The following is a 19074-nucleotide window of genomic DNA, read 5'->3' as shown; positions in this document are numbered from 1 at the left end:
CAAGAAGCGTTTTTTGGCGAGGTGTTCAGGGAGCATCGAGAGATCGTGGGAGAGCAAAGGGAGAGCATTCGGTTGGGATTTGGTTCGTGAACGTTGAAACACTTTCCGGTTGCTCCGTGATCGTGCTTCCGACAGCGGCAACCTCTTCGTCGACCGCCAGCGTCTTCAACAGCACTTCGGGAGATCGCTGTAAGTTTATAATTACCGTATCGTTTTAGTTTATCTTTGTAATGTTTTAGTTTTCATGCTCTCAAAACTACCAACAATGGTATCAGAGCATGTATAGTTTTGAAAGTATGGAAATCGACGCGAAAAAGCTCGCGTTTTTTCTTCTTCTGTCGCGAAGAAGAAGGTGAACAGCAAATTGAATCGATTGAATTTTCTTTCCAATCGATTCAAAATCGTGACAGAGAAAAAAAAATAACGCAAACTGTGCATGAATCGATTCATTAATCGATTCGATTTAATTAAATCGATTGAAATAAATTTCAATCGATTCAAAATCGTAGTGCACAGTATGTCCGTTTTTTCGAATCAGTAAGAAAAAAAACTCGCTGAATCGATTCAAGATTTGAAAGAAAACGGAATGAACAGTGCTTGAATTTGACGAAGCACAGTGCCGCATGCATATTTTTTTTATTTTTGAATCAATTCAATTACAAATTTGAATCGATTAAATATAAGAAAAAAAGTGTAAGAAAAAAAAAGGGCATGCACATCTTTATTTTTTTTTTCTCACGTATATTTAATTAAATATTTTTTATTAATTAATTAAATACATATAGGAATGTATTATTAATTAATAAATAAATATTTAATTAAATTATGGTTCAATTTATCGAAAATAGAACTCTACCAACTTGATCAATCAAACTCAGGTCTGGTTTAAATTATTAATTGATTTAGACAGACCAATTTGATTCAATGATACCTAAAGCTGGTTTAAATCATTTGTTGGTTTAACCAGTCCGGTTTATTATTGAATTAATTGGGTATTCTTGATTACAGAAGTTGGGCTGATCAAATATGACCGGATTAGTTCCGTTGTGTCAAATTTGATCAGAAACATTGGATTTGTTCTAATGAGTCAGACTTAATCCAATGGGCAATTGGACGAGTCAAACGAACCTGAGTTTGATTAATAAGTCTGTGATTGACTCAAATGGGCTTAAACGATAACAGAACATAGGTCCAATTAGATTAGTTCTAATGAGGACAATAGATTAAGTTTAAGATTCGGATTCATGATCGACCAATCCAATGTGTCAGTCACATGAGACTCCCCAAAAATAAGGAAATTTATTTTTCTTAATTGCTTGTGTATACTGTATATTTTGTTCTATATGTGGAAATTGAATTTGACCGGTTTTGTACTGGTCAGTCGGTTTTGTACTGACATCATGTTTTCAATTCCAGATACAAAGAACGATATACACGATGACTGGTCGCTATGAACGACAACATGAGCTGAGGGAGGAGATCAAGAAGCTGGAATATGATCCGGATCACGGAGTCGGTAGGCTTATTGGTCGGCTCGATTAGTTGTTCTAGAATCTCGAGCAAGAAGGGTATCCAGTTCAGGAAACAGAAAGAAGATGGTATCTGGTTTATTCATTATCGGAACATCTAAGGCAGATAGCATTCCAACTTTGGGATGAGTCTGAAGGGCACATCTCATACTCAGAGATGTGCAGACAGTTACTTCATTTGGAATGGGGTCCTGATGAATCTGAAGAGAATCCAGATCCTGAAAATATGGGCCTCGAAGAATTTGAGGAGGATCCAGAAATGGATTCTGAAGATTTAGAGGAGGATCCAAATCCCGAAGAATCTGAAGATGATCCGAAAATGAACCTCGAAGAATTTGAAGAGGATCCAGAAATGGATCCTGAAGATTCAGAGGAGGATCCAGAGATGGATCCCGAGGAGGATCTAGAGATGGATCCAAAAAAATCAGAGGAGGATCCTCAAGAATGTGTAGAAGATTCAGAAATGGATCTGATGGATACATCTGAGGCTAATCCACCCATCATAGAATCCGGGATGAACGGGATGCAATTACCCACTGCTCTAGCATTTATCCTAGTGGGAGTAGTGCTAGCTTATCTAGTCTATTAGTGTTCTGTTTGCTGTCGTTATGCACGAGCAATGTTAGCTCATCTAGTTTTTGAGTCATGTAATAATTTCTGTTGTTTTGTACGAACAGAATTATATAATAAAAGTTATGTTATATGTTAACTAACTTGGAAATGATTAGTTCATTTCATGATATGATTAGTTCATATATCCATATGATTAGTTCATATGAAAAATGATTCGTTCATTAGATGGGATATGTGCAATAAAATTGATCAATGTTGATTAGATTAGAACATACAAATGATGAGTGGAAACAATGTTATCACTTGATTTTGTAAACTAATTCTAATTTACACTGAGTCAATGATTAATTGCACATATATGAATTATACTAAAATAGTAAATAATTTGTTTATTTATGTAGATCATGACAACTAAAAACATCATAGCTGAACTCAATAAGGGTGAGAAATTATATGGGGATAACTACAAAATCTGACACCTCAAGATACAATATATTCTTGAGGAACAAGAAGTTCTGGAGGCTGTAAACCAAATCATTAAGGAACCGGTTGATGGTTCCACAGCACAGCACAGACGTGACCTTGATGCCTATAAGGCATGGAAAATGAAGGACTCCATTGCTAAGGGTATATTGATTAGTTCAATGGTGGATGACCTGATATTTGAGTATGAGCCATTACCATCGGCTCATGCTGTCTAGGTAGCCCTTAGAGAGAAGTACAGTGGAGTCAGTCTGAGTAAGCTCCGTCAGCTAACTATCAAGTTTGATAGTTGTAAAGAAGCGCTCGAATGTTACCATGGCCCAACATCTCAGGGAGATGGGTAACATGATTCGAGAGCTTAAGACTGCTGGTTATACGTTGACCGATGAACAACAGGTTCAGGCAGTTATCCGTTCCCTTCCTGATTCTTGGGAAACGATGAAACAGAACCTGACCCATAGTGAGAGTATCAAGACTTTCACTGATGTCTCACGCCATGTGGAACTTGAGGCGGAGAGGATTGAATCCGCAAGGATTTTGGGTCAAGCTTTTGTAGCTGAAGGTTCTGGTTCCAAGAATAATAACAAGTGGTTCAAGAAAGGAAAGGGGAAAGGAAAGGAGGTTAATGCTGTTGCTGCGAAAAACCAAATCAAGAAGAAAGGAAAGAAATATGGACAAAAACCTAAGAGCAGGTTGACTTGCTTCAACTGTGGCAAGAAGGGTCATTTTGCTCGGGATTGTACTGAGACTAAAAAGGTAAATCCATTTTTGTCTTCTTTCCACGAGCAATATGTTGTAAGTACAGTGTTGTTAGCTGATTCGTATCCTTTATGGATTGTAGATTCAGGAGCAACGAACCACGTAGCTCGTGATCGAGCTACATATGTGGAGTACCGTCGGATACCAGCTGGCAACAAATGGATATATGTAGGAAACAATGCAAGAATTGAAGTCAAAGGAATTGGCACTTGCAAGCTCAACCTACGTGGTGGAGGCACCTTGTTTCTACATGATGTCTTGTACGCTCCTGAGATTCGACGGAATCTGGTTTCCGTTATTTGTCTTCTTGATTTAGGTTACAATGTAAATTTTTATAGCCGTTGTGTGGAACTTCGAATTAACTCTGTGTTAATTGGATATGGTTATGTAACAAATGATTTTATGGTTTTTGATGTAGAACCAAATAATAATAGTTGTTTTTCAAACATTGCTCTTACTAGTAATGCTGATGTTAATGATGAAATTTGGCATGCTAGATTGGGACATATAGGACAAGAACGAATGAATATATTAGCTAAGGAGGGCCTATTAGGCACTCATGCTAAGATTAACTTGTCTGTATGTGAGCATTGTCTTGCTGGAAAGACGACTAGGAAACCATTTGGTAAGGCTATTAGGGCTGAATCACCATTGCAATTAATTCATTCGGATATTTGTGGTCCGATGAATATGAAGGCTAGAAATGAGAGTTCTTATTTCATTACATTTATCGATGACTTCACACGTTTTGATCATGTGTATTTGATTTCTCACAAATCTGAAGCATTGGATTGCTTTATTCGTTACTTGAACGAAGTTGAGAATCAATTGGAACGTAAGGTTAAAAACCTTGCGCACTGACCGTGGAGGAGAATATTTGTCTGATCAGTTCAAGACAATGTGTAATGAGAAAGGGATTATTAGACAGCTTACTATCCCTGGAACTCCACAACAAAATGGGGTTGCTGAAAGAAGAAATAGGACTCTTCTTGAAATGGTTAGGTCTATGATAGCGCAGGCTAATTTGCCAATCTCCTATTGGGGAGATGCATTATTAGTTGCGACTTATATACTTAACAAAGTGCCTTCAAAGTCAGTTCCATCTACCCCACATGAACGTTGGACAGGCAGAAAACCGGATTTGAGTAATCTGAGACCTTGGGGGTCAGCTGCCTATGTTCATGATAAGACTCACGAATATGGAAAATTAGGACCCAGAGGTAAGAAGTGTATCTTTATAAGGTACTCTGAGACTTCTAAGGGTTATGTTTTTATTGGTGAGCGACAAGATGGAACCATCTCTGAGATAGAGTCAAGAGATGCTACTTTTCTAGAAACTGAGTTCCCAACACGAGGTGAAGTTGATAAGACAATTCCTCTATATGAGATAGAGGAGGAGGATAATGTTCCTTTATCAATGAGTCAGGAGATGCCTGAATCTAGTCAACCGAGTGGGAGTAATTTGCCACTGAATGAGTCAGTTTCTCAACAGTCTAACCTTCAAAGAAGTAGTCGTCAGATTATTCCTCGAAGAAGGTTTGATATTGAGAATGAGGCATTGATGGTTCTCCCAGTTGACGATGAGGAACCTCGAACAGTTGAGGAAGCTTTGAGCAGCTCAGTTAGAAAAGAATGGAAAGTTGCAATAGATGAAGAAATGGAGTCAATGAGGAAGAATCAAGTTTGGGATTTAGTCGATCTTCCTCCGGGCCGAAGGGCTATTGGGAATAAGTGGATTCTCAAAGTAAAGAGGAAAGCAGATGGATCGATTAATCGATACAAAGCTCGATTAGTTGCAAAAGGATATACCCAAATGGAGGGTATTGACTTTGAAGAGACATTCTCCCCAGTTGTAAAGTTTGTATCAATACGTGTCATCCTAGCTATAGTAGCACACTATGACATGGAATTACATCAGATGGATGTAAAAATGACTTTCCTTAATGGTAATCTTGATGAAGAAATCTATATGGTACAACCAGAAGGTTATGTTGCTGAAGGCCAAGAGAAAAGAGTATGTAGACTTCGGAAGTCTATATATGGGCTAAAACAAGCGTCAAGATAATGGAACATAAGATTTAATGAAGTAATATTATCTTATGGTTTCGAAATGATCAATGAAGATCATTGTGTTTACCTAAGAAAGGAAAAAGGAAAGCTTGTCATTTTATCATTATATGTTGATAATATGCTAATAGCTGGAAGTGACATAAAGAGTGTGATAGAAGTCAAAAGTTGACTTTCATCACAATTTGACATAATAGATATGGAAGAAACAGAGTACATCTTAGGAGTGAAGATCGTTAGAGACCGATCAAAGAGGCTTTTGGGTTTGTCTCAAGAAGGTTATATCACTAAGATGCTACAACACTTCAATATGTCAGATTGCAACATTGAACAGACGCCTATTGCGAAAGGTACTGTCTTGAGCAAAAGTATGTATCCCAAGACTCCTGAGGAAATAGCCGAAATGAAGAAGAAATCATATGCCAGTGCTATTGGTAGTTTGATGTACACTATGTTGTGTACTCGTCCCGATATAAGCTATGTTGTTGGCTTAGTTAGTCGTTTTCAGTCAAACCCAAGATCGAGACATTGGAAAGCAGTGAAGAGGATATTCAGATATCTTAAAGGAACCGGTGATTATTGCCTCTGTTTCCAAGGATCAGATATGAGCCTAAGTGGCTACTCAGATGCAGATTGGGCAAGGGACCTTGATGACAGAAAATCCACATCTGGCTATGTCTTCTTGCTGAATGATGGCGCCATCTCATGGAACAGCAAGAAGCATGCTTGTGTAGCCTTGTCGACAATGGAAGCTGAGTATGTGGCTTGTGCAGCGGCTATGCAAGAGGTTGTCTGGCTAAGAAGGTTCCTGAAGCATCTGAGGATTGTTGAGGATAGTGGGAATCCTGTTACAGTGTACTGTGACAGTCAAGCTGCAATAGCTTTTTCCAAGGATCCCAAATATCACAGCAAAGGCAAGCATATAGAAATTAAGTATAATTTTGTAAGGGATATTGTTGACAAGAAAAAGGTGATTCTTGAGTACATCCCTACACGAAATATGCTTGCTGATCCTTTTACTAAGTCATTGACTAAAGAGTCATTTCATGGGCATATGAAGTCTTTGGGACTTCAGAGAATGTAACAATTGTAAAGACATTTTGATAAATGAAAAATTCCATGATCTATTCAGTGTATATGTCTTGGTTACATTCGAATAAAAGTCTCGATAAGCATGTTGGCAGATTGGGATTGGTCCACTCACATGGACAATCATCTCTATTTGTTAAGTACGAATAGAGGTAAGATTGTTGCCTATGGGACAGCTTTTGTAGCTGTGAATAGAGACATACCCATAAGTTAAGGTCGCCTTGATATTTGTGTCAAGATGAGATCATTTGTGTAATGATTGGAGTAAATGCACCCACCATTTACTGAATCTGCTTGAAGCCAGATTAGAATTCATATGTTGAATCCAGGATTAGACATTGTCTAGATCGAAATCTGTACGATGTTAAAATTGGGAAAAACATGCGCTCTTTTTGGTAAAGAGAATAACATCGTAGCATGTGATTCATACCACATGTGCTATGGCGACAAGAAGGATTGTAGGAGAATGGATCCCTGCTTCTCTACTATGTGAGACCCTTGAGATTATAAGTTAATCTCGATTTTACCCTAAGTGACTATTTAGCTGTCTACTTGAAGTTCTGATCAGTGTCTGCTACTTTAGCATGTTTCCTATTGGCTATGGATGATTCGGTCTATGGAGCATAACTAGGAAAGCAACTGATTAGAATGAATGGATTCTAGCTAAAAAGGAAGATTAAGATTGATTTACATCTGCGATATTTATTCACTGGTACCGGTTACATTTTTAGTTCAGTACATAAAATGTAATTGTGAATAATTTGTTTGATTGGAGGTGTTGAATATGCTCTTGACATATGGTCAATATGAGGGATTAGAGATGTTCATGATGATGTAAATAATTTAATCTGGGGTAAAGGCAAGCCATTTATGTCTATGATTCGTTCTATGGACATTTATGTCTCTGATTTGTTCTATGGAGCAGCTAAGTAAGGTGTGACAATCTTCTTAGCAATTGAATGCTCACTGTGCTTGCTGTCGCACGAACCATTTTCCCTAATATATGGAATGGATGTTCTGATCTGGTCTTCGTGACTTGATTCTCATAAAGTCTGTGTGACTTATTTGGTCTTTGTGACTAAATTTTGCTCTGGTCTTCGTGACTTGATCCTCATAAAGTCTTCGTGACTTATTTGGTCTTTGTGACTAATTTCGCTCCGGTCTTCGTGACTTGATTACCTTGAAGTCTATGTGACTGACATGGTCTATGTGACCATATGGATTGACTTGGACGAGTGGGAGATGTTGGGCATTACACTTGGCAGACGAAAGGATTCGTCCCTTTTGCTGCTGCAAACGCATGTTTGCTGCAAACGCCAGGGAGACGAAGGGGCGTCCTGTCCCCTTCGTCTTCCTTAGTCTTCTTATAAGAAGCGTCCAAGTGCAGATCGATAAGAAGAGTTTTTTGGCGAGGTGATCAGGGAGCATCGAGAGATCGTGGGAGAGCAAAGGGAGAACATTCGGCTGGGATTTGGTTCGTGAACGTTGAAACACTTTCCGGTTGCTCCGTGATCGTGCTTCCGACAGCGGCAACCTCTTCGTCGACCGCCAGCGTCTTCAACAGCACTTCAGGAGATCGCTGTAAGTTTATAATTACCGCATCGTTTTAGTTTATCTTTGTATTGTTTTAGTTTTCATGCTCTCAAAACTACCAACAATATTCCCATGAGTTCCATGATCCTGAAATATCTTTCTGAAGAAAAATGAACACAGAGATTGGGCACTTGTACAGAAACTCTAGCTGATGGATATCTTGGATGGGGTACTTTAATCTTCAAAAGCACATTAGGAGAAAAACATTAAAAAGGTAGATAAGAATCAACAACAAGAGTTAGCAAGTTAGCACAGTTATATAACTATTCTGCGAGGCTTCATTATCTAGAGTCTTGTAGTACTTATGTATAATAATATATGCTAGGGAACAAAGGAATAAAAACATTTTAAACCAGTGTACATCTATCCATCATATTTTTTAATATGCTTGCAACTTCCTTAAAACTTGTCCTTGAAACTTGTTAAGCTAAAGAATTAAGGAGCTCTAATTCTGAAATCGTAAAGTTGAGTTACTGAATTTGATGTTGTGGTCAAGTTCTTGCTACAGATGTGAGAAAATTAGGTTTTAGTGGTGTAGGAGTCAGTAACTAAATCTGATAGAACTTGTGGAAAAATCTGCACAAGAAGTTGGAAATTATGTAAAAACAGTTGGAATTTTTTCAGGACCTTGCTGCTGAAATCAGTTCCAGGAATTCTAGTTACAAGGTTTGTTGAAAACAATGTCAATTGGTTCCATGAAGGTCACCTTGCATTGGCTCATAAGTCTCAAAATGGAACTAGACAGAATTATGTTTTTTGGAATTGACAATGCTGGAATTGCTGAATTCAGAAAGTTGAAGATTGTAGTTTCATACATGGGAGGACAAGCTCAGCAGATGATTGCTTTGTTTTTTTTGGAAAATACAGTGATTCTGAATTTTCCAGAATCTGGTGATCAGCATAGGGAAGGAATGGATTGGACAGTACGAAAGCATTCCTTCCTAGATTCCGTATTGGAAAACTAATCAGTATCAGTGAGTTAATCCCACTGCTCTACTTGGTTATCAGCTCTCTGTCTTGTTTCTTTGGTGGTTCTATTTTCTCTTGATTACCTAATCATACTAGTAGCATTTTCAAACAATATGGATGCCTCATGAGATCAAGGATTGCATTTGCTTGCTCTATTGTTACTGTCTGTGGTGAAACTGGAGTTTCTGAAAATTCTGTATGTTGTGATTTGTGTGCCAAGCTTTTGCTGCAAGTTTGTGATCAGTGAAAAGTTAAAGTGAAACTCTTATTCCCTTATTGTCAATTGGTATTCTATCCTTTACAAGTCTTTAATGATTCTAAACCTGAATTTCCTTTGAATCTGATTGCCTTATCTGAAGTTTTGAATTTCTGAGCTGAAACAAGGATTCTTGAGTCATATGTGTACCAAATTGGAAGGATGTTTACAATGTAGTGGAAGGCTTATCTCAATATGAAAAAGGATGTTTTAATCTGATGTAAATGTAGCAATGACCCGAAATTGAGGGAAAAACAGAATTGCATTATAGGAAAAAAAAACTTGAAGTATTGCCGTGTGCCAAGTTTGCCTTGCAGCATCTGATCCGTGGATATTCCGAGTGCAACTCTTTGCTCTTTCATTAGTCATTTGATGTTCCATTTATTCCATGAAGCCACCCCTTACTGACTCAAAAGCCTTGGAGAAAATGGTTACTACAGAATTTAAGTATAACTGAATCTGAATCCAAATTCTGAAATTACAGAAACTAAGATTTCTGATTTCTAAAATCCTTTAATCTGAATTTTGACGTAACTGCAATCCCTTGGATTCTCTGATTTGTGAGCATTTTATGGGCTGATTACTGAAACTGAAATACAGCAGTTGGTTTAACTTCAGTAACTCCTGCATATGAGCAACGAGAAGACATCTTCAAGCAATTCAAGAAGGGAGTGGTAACTGAAATGCTTTTACAAGTAGCATTCTGATTTCTGTTGAACTGAGTCCTTGAAGCTGAATTTTGGGAATCGGAAGTGCTAAAGTTGGTGTTTGATATCTGTTCAGCTACTGGATGGTTGTACCAATCCTATTGTCTTTCCGTTTTGTTGGGAGAAGATGAGCTTTCTAAACAGCAAGCAAAGATCAGAATTCAGCCAATAAATTCTGAAACTATATCAACAGAGGAAAAAAAAAAAATCAGAATGTCAGTTCATTTCCAGAATTCTGTCAATAAGAAGAAATGAAAGAAACTATACTTCTGTTGCAGTGATGACTTAAATCAAAGCTTGTGCTATCTTATTTCCAAGTGGCATTCCCTCCTTTGCAAGATTTTTCATGATTCAAGCCTGCAGTCCAAGTTTTTGGAATTAAATTCTTGACTTCCTGAATTCAGAATTGTCCTGATTTTGTTTGTGTGCCAATTCATTTATGCAATTCTCTAATCAGAAACCTTTCAATTAAACCTGTGACCACCTCTCATTGTCATTTGTTGTTTTTTTCTTTCCAAGATTTCCATGGTTCGAAGCATACAACTTCAATGGATTGAATTTCCGAAACTATCCAGCTTCATTCCAGAAAAAGAATCAGTAAGTTAGCATGAGTTGAAAAAAAAAAGTTACAACCAAGGAAGTAAATAAGAAAAAGGGGAAAAAGAGCAGCTGGATTTGAAGCAGAAGTTGTAGCTGATTTCTAAAACTGTATTTCGAATTACAGTGCAGAAATTGAGCATCCTATTATTCTCCTCATCAATTTGCAATGAACCACCATTGTCTTCGGGTACCCAGCCTATTAGATATGTATGTTTTAGATGGTCTTCTTCCTTTGATGCTACACAGACTTGGATGTTTTGATATTCTGCCTACTGCAATTGAGGACTGATAGGTCTCTATTTTGCAACACTTGCTGAATCTATAGTGGGGTTTATAGGAAGTTGAATTATTTGAGATAAACATTAAATTTAGAAGATTATGGGAGTGTAAATGTTATCATTTAAGCCATTGTGGAAGCTGAAGTTAGTCAGAAAAAAAGAAGTTATGAACATAAATTAACAGGAATTGAAAGGATCTGTAACTTGGCATCTAAAACATGTTGAGTGTTAATTCTATGTGTTGATTCTGAGCAGCTATTGGAATTCAACCTCCTATTATCTCAATGCTAAATGAGAGTCATTGACGAGTTGAGCCCTTCATAACTCAAGCTGAAATTACCTCAACTCTTAAATGCTGAAACTTAATCCAAGGAGTTCACATATGTTTCTGCTGAAGAGTGTGAACTAATAACTAAATGTGAATTGTTTCGTGCAAACCCTATTGGAATTATATTCCAAGGACAACCTTTACTCTGTGGTTTGGGGTTACTGTCTTCTAAACCCCTCCATGATTGGAATCCTGCATTTACAATGCTGCAATCTAGCAGATTGCAGCATTCTTTAGAAATTTCCTGCATTTGACAACAAGGACACAACCTACAAGCTATTTTAAGGAAGGAGGTAAACTAGAGCTGCAGGAGAGCTGAATGAATCATAGTGTCTTTCCATACCTGTGCAGGAAGTAAGCTTGCAACAACTTGCGACATGCTGCAAGTGAGATCCTGCCATTTGATTCAGAAACTGAATCAGCAGGAAACAGTGAGAATCTGATTTTGTGCCAAGTCGCTATGCTATTCTTGATTGGTACAGTTTTAAATTTAAGTTTTAATCATTCTAGTGCTAAAAGATACTCACTTCAAAGCTGAATCCTTCAGGAATTAAGCTGAATTTACTTTGAAATCTCAATTCTGAAACTCTGAAATTAAAATTCTGGATTGTTGGAAATGTAGACGTCCTTTGAGAATTGAATCAGAATTTGATTTCTTGAAGCTGAACTATAGCAAATTAGTGGCTTTTCTTCTTCCCATGACTTTGTGATTGAGAACATATCATACAGAGGAACCTGAATTCTGAAATCAGATTCCTGAAATCAATTTCTGAAACTGAACTTGTGAAATGCAGAACAGATTTGAATTCCTGGTCTTGGGTGCTGGTTTTGATGCTGAATTGGAGTATTGGGTTCACATTATAGTTCACTTACACATACAGTAGACCTAAGCCAATTTGTAGTTCTTCTCTCTTCTCCAACTTTAACTAGATCTGAATTTTGAAAGAAGGCTGAGTTAAATTTGATACTTTAATATGCATCTGTAATTTTCGGAATTGATGGGATTTTTTAAGCAATGAGATAATAAACAGCAAGGAAGGAAATAGAACATGCTCCATTGGTGGTAAATTCTCCAACTTAAATTAGATATGAATTTTGGAAGAAGTCTGAGTTAAATCTGATACTTTAATGTGCATCTATAATTTTTGGAGTTGATGGGATTTCAAGCAATGAGATAGTAAACAAGGAAGGGAAGCAGAACATGCTCCATTGGTGGTAAAATAGTCCAACATTAGTTCCAAACTAGCTCATCAAGTTTACTCCACCGATACTTGCAATCTCTCATTGTTTCCTTTTCTTTCAATCGTTTTGTTTGCTTCCTTTAGTTACTCTTGACTTCATTTCAATTTTCAATAAATCCTTTTGATTCATTCATGCTATATATTTACAATGATGGATAATTAGAAAATAAGCAAGATTATGGTATTGAAATGTTGTGAGTGACATTAAGTGACCTCCATTTTCATGTGATTGTGAGAGTTAGAGTGAACATTTATCTTGGGAGGGTTGCATCTTTCTTAGTTTTTCAAATGGATTAAAATCACCATGCTTATTGATTATTATAGGGATTGAATTCATAAATGTTTAATATTTAGATTGTCTTAATTAATTACCTTTTATTATCTTTGAAGTATTGCCAGGAAATGCTTCCGGAGATAAGTTTTGTTTAGTTTGCCCAAGACATGCAAGAATAAGTGTGGGGATTTGATAACCATCATTTTGTCGCGTATTTAAGCTTCTATATTCATGCTTTTTGATCTCCTCGTGTGGTAAATTCACATTTATACTACATTTCACGAATTGGATTCGTTTTTGGTTTTTAATGCAATTTTTCTTTTATTTGTAGAATTATGACTAATTATTTAAATGTGGTCTTTGTAGGTAAAAAAAAAGCAATGAACTATAGTCAGATCTATTCAAATTGAGCTTAAGGATAGGGCTAAAGGAGGAGAACTAATTTGGAGAGATCTAGACCGTTCATTTAAGATTTGAAGGAATCTCGGCCATCTATCATGATCTAGTCCATCCAAGTCAAAGAGAGAGTAGATCATCACCCTTGATCTAGATCTGAGCCCTTAGATCAGATCTAGATTGACTCCCACCATTAGATCAAAGTTGGAATAAACTTAGCTGTTTGTTCAAATATGAGATTAGATTCAAAAGAGATTCCTGGGCGATCATCCAAAAACAAAGGATCGGCGCGCGGAAGAGGGAGACGACACTCATATTCTTCCTTTACATCATCTTCGCCGGAATTCAATGTCATTAGGGTTAAGAGGATTTTTTATTGAAATTTTAAAATATGAAATAGACTAATTCGTTAGCACAATAATATTATATAGACATTCATTCCCATCCATGATAACACTCAAATAAATTACGCAATCAAACAAAATATAATATTAATAAAAAAATATACAAGTGCACATAAAATGGGCACAGCTAAGGAATAAAAGGTGCTTAAATCGAATATCTTCGAAGTCAAAGTTGCTGAAACTTGCTAAGCTATAATAAAATAAAGAATAGAAGTTGATAGAAAACCTTCTCAGGAACTTCAAATATGAAGAGTTTGTTCCGCCTAGCGTGGCTCTTAGTGTTCTTTGATAGCAATGGACTCATGCATCTTGTCCTTGCACTTGTGGGAAAAGTTTGTATTGATCAAATACCTTACCATCAATAAGCAACCATAAAGGACAAAAATAGTCATGGTTATTACCATCATCCACTATAGTTAGCCTTTGCAAATGTATGAAATAGAATTATATCCAAAACTATTGATTTAGAGTATGATTATAAGAATAAATACAGTTGTATGACCTCCGACTCAAGAATCTATATAGCAACATAGTAGCTTGATTGGCCACGACATTTAGCTTATCCAAAAATCTTGGAGTAGGAAAGAACAGTGAAACATGCCCATTGTGCTGTAAAAACTTGGTTGTCTCTTAATTTTGTTCAAATTCTCTCAAATGCATATCACATCCGAGCTTGTTCCTGAACATCATCAACTATACAGAGGATATTAAATTATCTGAATTACTATAATTTTCACCAGCTTCCTAAAAGAATAAAAACATATAATTAGTTCAACTGTAGATACAACAAATCTCAATGGGGTAACATGTGAATTGACATCATACATTACCTTGCTTTTTCTCAACAATTTGTTCTCCACATCATTTTGCATACCAGAAAATAATAGTTTCAATGAGAGTTTCTAGATTTGCAGCACTAATGTTAACATTTAGGGCACTCATTGAAGAAAAATGAATTTGCATGCTGATTGTGGATTGTGAATTTTTGCTTATAATATGTTTCCATTCTAAAGGGTAAAAAAACTAATAATGAAAATACTAGTAAAGTCCAACATATACTAGATTTAAGGAAGTATAGGAATATATGGAACTGTAAATGACATAACCCCCTCCCATTTTTTTCAAACCCTTATTGAAATCTTACAAAACATATAAATTACAAATAATTACTTGAATATGGCATCAAATGGTTCAATTAGAGGCTCTCATGCCTCTAGTTGTCTGTTGAATGTGGATGAAGCAATTGAACATATTAGAACAACATTCATTGCCTGAAAATTCCCATGTGTAATATTTGTCACTGTTGTGTCAAGAAGTGGCGTCATCTGAACCAAATCAAAAGTAAGCATTAATACAGTAAATAAGAAGACTGAAGTGTCTTCTTTCTAAGACCAATGTAAGCAAGACAAGGCTACTCATGGTTCCACAAAAATTGTCCAAAACACTCAGTGAGAGAAGTTCCAACTTCAACTCAGCAGCAACATTTTCATGTGCTTTAGCTTTGGCATAGTCACTAAATTTGTACACCAATCGGGTTATTGGTATAATGTGATCAAAACATGCAAGAAAAGTACAGGTCAAGAATAAGAAGACATCAGGACGTGAAATAGAAGAGAATAACAAAAAAATTGGGGGATACCTGATTCTCAACTTTCCAGATACTCTACCAATTTGTGCCCTTTGAACTAGATGACCTAGAAATGGGTTCACTAGCAACATTTGTTTGGTTAACAGATCTGATCTAGGACAGCAGACAAAATCCTTTTTTGGTGGATAATCAGTTGTTGTCACCACTCAATCAAATGAAACTTAGCCAGGAGGAATTGGATACCAGAAAAAAAGTCTGATCAAATCCTTTTCTAGAAATATGTGCAACTTTAGCGAATTATATAGGACTTGCAGAAATTGATGGATTGTCACATTGAGACAAATGAGTAACTCGTGAGTTATGAATCCCTTTTTGGTGAATAATCAGTTGTTGTCACCACTCAATCAAATGAAACATAGCCAGGAGGAATTGGATACCAGAAAAAAACCCTGATCAAATCCTTTTCCAGAAATATGTGCAACTTTAGCGAATTATACAGGACTTGCAGAAATTGATGGATTGTCACATTGAGACAAATGAGTAACTCGTGAGTTATGATAAACACAAATTATGTTATCAATCTAAAGCTGGTGGTTCTAAACAGAAACAAGTAAATTGTGAATTATTATATCACAAATTTTGTATCATTTATAAAACATAAGAAGAGCCAATGTCTAACCCTTGTATCACACAATCACCAAGTGTGCCAAAAGCTGGGCATCCTACCGGTCGCCATATCAAAATTGATCTTCTCAAGTCACATCCTTTATCCCACCAAATTTTTGCAAATCGTGGAGTAGACATACAATATGCAGCTGCACCTGATAAAGTTCTCAAAATATCCCATCCAGAGGAATTCAAATTGTTGATATTGTGGCTCCTTGTCTGCTATTTCCTTTGAGTAAATGTCATCAGGATTGCACAAAAGAATCTGGTGTAAATCAAAACTTTCTGTCCAAGGAGGACAATCCATTGAATTATGAGCATAAAAAGAACCAACAACGTAATGAACATGCTATATGCTAAATGCAGAAGGAGCCCTACAATCATATCAAAGAAAAATTAGTGTATTGTTATTAGTGAATGTACAAAACGGAGAGGTAAGGAAATGAACCTAGAACTAGGTGATGAGAGGGAAATGCAGCCTGAAAACTTAGTTGATGTTACAAGATCAAAATGAAGGCAATAGACAATGTGATTTGGAGGAGGCTGATTTCCAGGATGTGCTACACATCCTATAGCCAAGTATGCTGAAGGTGGGATTGGCATCCATATAGAACAGTCTGTATCCTTGTTTAGTGGGTTGCACTTCCGAAATCCAGAATACTAGAAATGGATGCTTCAGCCAACAGGTTTTCGAACTTGACCATAAGTATTGCTTATAACTAGTACAACTTGAGATGGAGGAATAGGCCTGCAGATGCATTTAGAATGCATCTAAAAGAAAACAAGAAGGCAAAAAAATAGGGGGCAAACAAACAAGATCTAGTAACCGAAAAAGAGGATGAAAAATAATTAAAGAGGACTAATTGGAGAAGAGCAAAAAGAAACGAAAAACTAGAAGAACAAAAGGAAAAAAAAAGAAAGGAGTTCAAGGAATTCTAGTTACAAGGTTTGCTGGAAACAATGTCAATTGGTTCCATGAAGCTCACCTTGCAAATCTCAAAATGTAATTAGACAGAATTATGCCTTTTGGAATTGACAATGCTAGAATTGCTGAATTCAGCAAGTTGAAGATTGTAGTTTCATACCAGGGAGGACAAGCTCAGCAGATGATTGCTTTGTTTTTCTAAAAATATACAGTGTTTCTGAATTTTCAGAATATGGTGATAAGCTTAGGGAAGGAATGGATTGCATAGCATGAAAGCATTCCTTCCTAGATTCTGTATTGGAAAACTGATCATATCAGTGAGTTTATCCCTCTGCCTGGTTATTAGCTCTCTATCTTATTCCTTTGGTGGTTTTATTTTCTCCTAATTGCCTAATCATACCAGTAGCATTTTCAAACAATATGGATGTCTACCTCATGAGATCAAGGATTGCATTTGCTTGCTCTATTGTAACTGTCTGTGATGAAAGTTTCTGAAAATTTTGTATGTTGTGGGTTGTGTGCCAAGCTTTTGTTGTAAGTTTATGATCAGTGAAAAGTTACAGTGAAACTCTTATTTCCTTAATGTCAAGTGGTATTCTTCATTCCTTTACAAGCCTTTAATGATTCTGAAATCTGAAACTCCTTTGAATCTAATTGCCTTATCTGAAGTTTTGAATTTCTGAAATTTGTTCTTTGAAACAAGAGTTCTTGACTCATATGTGTACTAAATTGGGAGGATGTCTACAATTTAGTGGAAGACTTTTCTGAATATAAAAAATGAAGTTTGAATCTGATGTACTTGTAATTACTTTATCGTTTGGGGTTACAGACTTCTAAACCCCTACATTATTGGAATCCTGCATTTACTTAATGCTACAATCTAGCTTTAGATTTCAGCATCCTTCATAAATTTCCTGCATTTGACAACAAGGACACAACCTACAAGCTATTTTAAGGAAGGAGGTGACTAGAGCTGCTGGAGAGAAAAATGAAGTCCATGGTGGAGAAGAAAACCAAAAACACAAGATGAACATAAAGAAAATGAAAATTAAGGAAGTAAACTCATAGAAAATAAAATAATAAAAGTTGAAAGAGAAGAAGAATAAAAGAAGAATAAAAGAGACCAAACAAAAGAAAATAAGTTACAGGAGATACAAAAAAAAAAGAGACGAAAACAAAGAAACAAGATGAAAAAGGAAGTTAAAGATAGAAGCACTTGTTGAAGCAACAAAAGGACAAGAACACAAAAAACAAATAGAAGAAGAAGAAGAAAGAAAAAAGGTAGAAAGAGAAAAACACAAATGAGGAAAAGATAAGAATAGCAAGTTTAGGTTAGGGTTAGAAGGACGTAGTTTGTTGAATGAAATAACTTGAAGATCTTATAATAAAAGACTCAAGTAATTCAAGTAATTGAATTTCAGCATTATGATTTAAAAGGTCGATTTATTTTAACCAAATTGTAATGACATTAAACCATTTGAATAAAACAATGGAAGTCTATAAAAGATTAGTCATGAGCATCAATTTTTTTAATCAAATAAAAAAATACATTAATGAATATGAAAATAAAAAACTGAAACAGTAAACCAAAGAGGATCATTAATATTTTTCACGCTATAAAGTTATGTGAGAGAGTCAACATATAGTAGCAATAAGGGTGATCACACTTAAAAAGAGAAGCACAAGTGAAAGGAAAAAAAAAGACATGCATACGAAAGGAAACAAAGTAGCAAAAAAAATAAAGCAAAAAAATCAAGAAAAGGAAGTGCAAATTGGATAAGGGTTACAAGAATATAGTTTGTCGAATGGAACAACTTGAAGTTCTAATAAAATCCTCAATTAATCATCTTTTAGAAATAGTGTGAAAAGTTAATTTACGTTAAACAAATAGTACTCAAATTAAACAATTCTAATTACACAATTAGATTGCACACAAAATATAAATGAAATATGGACATCATTATCACAATTTGAATGCAAAATAAAATATACAAGTAAGCTATATTTTCAAAAAAAATATATAACAAAGAAAATACCATGGAGAGTGCATTATCTAATATAAAAAGGATAGTTAAATTGTAAACAAGAAAAATCATCAAATTTTAGTTGAGTCATAAAAGAAGACAAAGAGGAAATAGATAGAGAATTCAAGATCAACATTTAAGAATGCACTAAAAGGAAGCAAGTAGGAAGAGATAGGAAAAATAGTAAACGACAAAGAGGAAGAAAATAATTAAAGAGAACTAATTGAGGAAGAAGAAAAAGAAGCAAAAAGCAACAACAACAGCCAAGCCTTTTTCCACTAGGTGGGGTCGGCTGTATGAATCCTTTTACGCCATTGAGCTCTAT

The 19074-nt window shown here is 35.9% G+C and overlaps 1 long non-coding RNA gene across 26 annotated transcripts in view; it reads right to left on the bottom strand.

Moving 5' to 3' along the window:
* Positions 1-8236: 8236 nt before the first annotated feature.
* The window catches only part of LOC122056581, a 51046-nt gene continuing 40208 nt past the window's right edge, over positions 8237-19074 (bottom strand). For 6 of the 26 annotated variants that reach the window (XR_006133280.1, XR_006133285.1, XR_006133275.1 and 3 more), the window contains 3 exons: positions 13773-16085; positions 10293-12163; positions 8253-10206 (listed from right to left, as the gene is read on the bottom strand). This is a non-coding gene — a long non-coding RNA (uncharacterized LOC122056581). Of the gene's footprint in view, positions 10207-10292; positions 12164-13772; positions 16086-19074 lie in introns of all 26 variants that reach the window. The other 20 variants (XR_006133296.1, XR_006133295.1, XR_006133293.1 and 17 more) reach the window with 19 other exon arrangements.

Source organism: Zingiber officinale, chromosome 3B (genome assembly GCF_018446385.1).
Source record: "Zingiber officinale cultivar Zhangliang chromosome 3B, Zo_v1.1, whole genome shotgun sequence".
NCBI lineage: Eukaryota > Viridiplantae > Streptophyta > Magnoliopsida > Zingiberales > Zingiberaceae > Zingiber > Zingiber officinale.
The sequence above is the reverse complement of the archived record's forward strand: the minus strand, read 5'-3'. Positions and strand labels throughout refer to the sequence as shown.